The following is a 5,089-nucleotide window of genomic DNA, read 5'->3' as shown; positions in this document are numbered from 1 at the left end:
AATAACGTAAAAATTTGGTAAAAAGACGCATCATTGAACATTATTGTGTACAGAGTTATGCAAATGTAATAAATTTTAGGTTAATGTTACCTTAGGTTCCGAGATGGCGGCGGTGGGAATTTTTCCCTATCTTGGAGACTGCGGTGGGGAAAAATTTTTTCCCTAGAGTCGTGACGTCGACGCCGTTGAGAATTTTTCCCCAGTTCGGTTTCAACCCCGAGATCGACGTTGCCGTGTATCCTGTAACCTCGAACACGGCGACGGTCGTGTGTAAATTTGCGACGGTAGAGGGAGCCTTTTCGTGACGTCGTGCGAGAGTAATATCGGCGGGAAGTTCGTAGGGCCGCGTTTCTTTATGCAGCGCTCGAGAAGCGCTTTACAGCGAACACACGGAAACTGGTTTCTAATTGGTCAACACTGCTCGTGACGTCATTTCGCTACACTCTCGCTGCATAAAGAAACGCGGCATAGTTGTGTTACGAACGAATATGCAAATGCTCGATCTGTGACGTGTTTCTGTTCATTTCAATGCAATTTTATGCAAATTGACTAGTTTCCAGTTGAAATCGTTTACTGCAGTGTTGCGACGAATTGCGTATTGGAATATTTGCTGTTTATTTTTCTGGTTACGATATTTCATTTTTTTTCCTCACCACCTCCCCGCGTTTAGTTTATTGCCAATTATTCGATAATGAGTAGTTTTGCCGATTTGAGTTTCAACGACGAATTTCGGTCGAGTTGCACCACACGTGATTTCTACAAGTTAATGGAAGACGACTTTTTGGAGCTAGGTTTGCCTCCCCGTATCGATAACACATTGAGATTTCCGAAATTTGCTGTAAAATTAGGCATACAGCCAACCGAGTCCGTTTGCATTCCGTGCGATTCTAAATGCAAATTATGTCATCGGAGTAATAGAGAAAGCTGTTTCTTGCGATGTAGTAAGTGCGGAACGAAGACTTCTGCCTTTGAAGGAACATTTAAAAGTAAATTTGGCCACATTTCTTGGGGTTGCATTCTGTCGTTTATATTGCCAAGTAGTAATAAATCGAACAGAGGGAAACGCCAATCGACCAATAAAAGAGCAGCCGAATCGAAAAGAACAGGGAAGAAAAAGCCGCACCAAGAGAGAAAGTATCCAAGCTGGCAAAACCGAAAAAAGAATGGATCGGAAAGGAAAAAAAAAGTAGAAAGAAGTAGGCAACCACCATCGAAAAGTGAGTAAAAATATCCTTTTTTTTTTTTTTTTTTTTTGGTTATTTCGGTTAACGTCCGCGGAGTCTGCAGAGAAATTCAAGATGGCGGCCGGAAACGCGGCCATCTTGAATTGAGGGAAAAATTTTTTCCCCGCCGCAGTCTCCAACGTAGGGAAAAATTTCCCCCGTCGCCATCTCGGAACCTAGGGTAACATTAACCAAATTTTAATACGGATGTGGCCGTAGATGCATGCTGGGACAATATAGTCCATTATAAAAGAACTGTGAACTAATGGTTGTATTCACTAATGAGGCCAATACGAGGCGAAATGCATATGGATAAAAACGTAAAAATAAATGATTAGTATTTAATTGTTATTGTTAATTGTCTACTTGGACATTTGGACTTTGGTTTATTTTGCCGTAAGAAATCTCTCGAAGTCGGATTAGAACGAGTATAATATTACTTGTTAAATATTCTAAAAGTGTTTTATTTTTAGATTTATATATTTTAAAATTAAAATTCACTTAAAATTTTCCACAGTGCTCCGGACCTCTAAACCAATCAGTGAGATCGCCCACAAATTTTCTAGAGCCGCCCTACTATATTGGTCTGGCTACACCCTCCCCTATAGGTCACAGATTAAAAACAATAAAGCACAGCGTTTTACTTAAGACTGCGGAGTCTTAAGTAAAAACGCTGTGCTTTATTGTTTTTAATCTGTGACCTATAGATATCTAAATCATAGTAAGCATTTTGTGTTAGCAGGTGGCTAAATACTGAATTCTATCTTATCAAACGAGTCCTTCTGACTCGTTTGGTAAGATATCTTACTTTACTCTATCTTACTTTAGAAAGTGGGCATCGGAAGCAGCAGGTTATCGACCTGTCGTTTTGCTGCAGAAATATTAACCCTCAGGGATGGCACGCCTGGTTTCTTGACAAGGAACATCTGTTGTCACTTTCCACGTGGCTAATTTTCTAACGGAAATTTATTTCCACTTACTCCAAGTTTCACAAAGTCCTATCTCTATTGAGCACGACACTCTCTTACAAAGATGTGTTTGTGTAACTGATGCGGAAGTTCTAATTTCTTCCTGGACTGGTATGTCTCGGTCCTCTCCTTTTTTCATCTCTCTCTCTCAACCCGAAACCCTGTATTTAAATTGAACAGCTTACCTATCAAATGTTAGGAACTATACCAAGATGAAGAGCCTTAGTTTTGTTTACATTTCAGGAGGATTGAAAAAGACAAAAGTGCCTGCTAACCAATTCACTTCTATATGCAATATAAATGCAGAATATATTGTTTATACGTCCGTCAGCCTTCTAGTAAAGATTTCCAAATTGTCACGTACCAATGGCTATTAACAGCATCCGATCTAAATATTCGAACAAATTTAAGTTAGGTATAATTATCAACTATTATCATAACCTATGTACAGTATATCTACTATCAACTATAATTAATTGATATAATAGTTGATAGTAGATATATAACTGTATTCTTAAATATATTATTTAAGAATACAATTTAATGTAAACACTAATTCAAACAAAAAAACAAAACCAATTTAGTTTGATGGTTTAAAGCAAGGCAACGCATGGGTGACCTGTCAAGGGGGAGTCTCCCGGGCACTTTCTATGGAGACCAGGCCAATATTTAGATATTAGGCACGCCAATAATACCCCGAAAACTTCCAAGTGGTCAGTTGTTGGTGAGAGCGAATCCACGACCAACTACCAGTGTTTGATGGTTTTATCCACTGGACCACTGGTGTCCAAGGTTACATGGAAAACTAAACGATTTTTTCGAAATTAAAATCATACTGATGTAAAGATCAGAATTCTATTATTTAAAGATCAAAAATTTTATAATCTGTTTTAATTGTATAAACTATCTACTTTTAATAATATTTAATCATTAAATTCAAAATTTATCTAATTGAACAGTTTATTATTAATTTAATTTAGGTTTATTGATTTGACTTTACATAGAAATCTCTATCAGAGATCGGTAAAAATAAAACAGGAAGTTGTCAAAATCAACGTTAAAGTTTTTAGTAAGTACGATACTAAAATAGCATAAAAGATAAATATAGAATTATTATTTTTTTAATGATATAAATAAGTTAGATGCATTCAATTTCAAAAAGCGCAAAATTCAAAATTTATTTTTTCATTGTTTATCTCAATGATTTTATTTTTCTCTTTTATTTCTTTCCCTCCCCATTTTTATACACGTGCACGCATAAAATCGTTATCTTTTGCAACTAGCCGAATTTTAAGGAAGCATTTATACCAATAAATGAAAAAATCAATACTAAAACAATTACATTTTAAATTCTCTTTTATTTGTTTTTGTCTCTGAAATTTAAATCCAAATAAGAAACACCTAAGAATATAATTGCGTAGAGGATCTCATTAAGGTGCATAACTTTCAAATTAAGCAAGAACAGAGATTGAAGGAAATATTATTTATGATATACATTTAATTTTATTTTCAAAAAGATAAATAATTTTTGAACTGTCATGAATATTATTGACTTTTATAAATTGATTCATTTGGAATTAATGTATGTAGTCTACTTATGTATTTACTTATAATTCTTAAACCTAGTGTATAACTATTATAATATATATATATAAAACATAATATATATATAAAATTATACATATTATACATTTTATAAGTTATTCATAAATGTTTGTCTTCAATTTAAGGCATTAAATATTTATTTTGATAAATATTTAATGCCTTAAATTGAAATGCCTGTAATTTTAATTAAAAAGTGTAAATATGTTATTAAAATGCACAAGAAGCTGAAAACAAAACTCTCATAATTCTGAAAATGAGGATAATTTAATGAACTGTCGCAGAATGTGGATCATACATTTTATTCTTTTATGCCGCGCGTTATTTTTTCGATTAATTATATTTTGAACAATTTCAAGACAAAAATCAATAACGACGCGAATTTACTTCATGCATAATTAATTGTTAAAAACTTGCCTGTAAATGGTGTTGCAATTCCTGCCCTGGCACATTCAGGTCTGTTGAACTCATGGCAAGAATATTCTAGAACCTATTTTAAAAACAATACAAGACTTTTTGTAAATAAGATTAGGCGAATTTTTATATACATATATTATTCAGAATGTTTCGGAACATTATATAAGTTTAAATGCTTTATTTTAATCATTTTCTTATATATTACAATATGTAAAGCATTTCTCGATTAATCGAGTTTTACAAAAGAAAAAGCAAACTTCATCAAAAACATTATTATAAAGTAAAATTTAAAATGTTTACAGTCATTGAAAATCATCGAATGGAAAAATTATATAACGTTTAATTATGTATAAAAACTTATAATAAAATCAGCGATGTAAAGCGAATAACATTTTTTTTTTTTTTAAATAAATTATAAAATAATTGTTATATGTAGGTCAATGACAATCATTAAAAAATGTAATAAATATTTTGGAAAATAACTTACGTGAAATTATCCTCGAACTCAACCTTATCCGAGGTATATAGCTCGTAACGGAGACAACGAAGAAACTTCTACAAATGTGATCCGGATATACTTTCCTCATTTCCCGTGTCGAGGTGATGAAGATAAGCAGCACATTCAGGTTCTTATGTACCGAGGCTATCCGGTACACGTGTACTCGCCTCATATTGAGAAAACGATACAAAGTGCATTTTTACTCATTTCAAATTTTTAACGTATCTTACGACGTGTTTGTAATGGACACGTGACGCCAACTGACAGATAGTGTTAAACAAATATTTGTATATTTTCTTCATTTGTTCCACGTTAAGTACAGTATTAGAAATATATTATGTAAAATTATCTTCAGATTAAATTTTTAAATAATATTTTGT

General features: G+C 33.0%; 1 long non-coding RNA gene across 1 annotated transcript; it reads right to left on the bottom strand.

The window, feature by feature from the left end:
• Positions 1 to 2,543: 2,543 nt before the first annotated feature.
• Positions 2,544 to 4,882, bottom strand: LOC136972881 (uncharacterized). Its single transcript, XR_010880406.1, has 3 exons — positions 4,698 to 4,882; positions 4,211 to 4,283; positions 2,544 to 2,579 (listed from the first exon to the last, which is right to left on the bottom strand). It is a non-coding gene; the product is annotated as an uncharacterized lncRNA (long non-coding RNA).
• Between the last annotated feature and the right edge of the window lie 207 nt (positions 4,883 to 5,089).

The sequence above is a fragment of the Centruroides vittatus genome, unplaced genomic scaffold, assembly GCF_030686945.1.
Source record: "Centruroides vittatus isolate TY-2023 unplaced genomic scaffold, ASM3068694v2 contig_1068, whole genome shotgun sequence".
NCBI lineage: Eukaryota > Metazoa > Arthropoda > Arachnida > Scorpiones > Buthidae > Centruroides > Centruroides vittatus.
The sequence above is the reverse complement of the archived record's forward strand: the minus strand, read 5'-3'. Positions and strand labels throughout refer to the sequence as shown.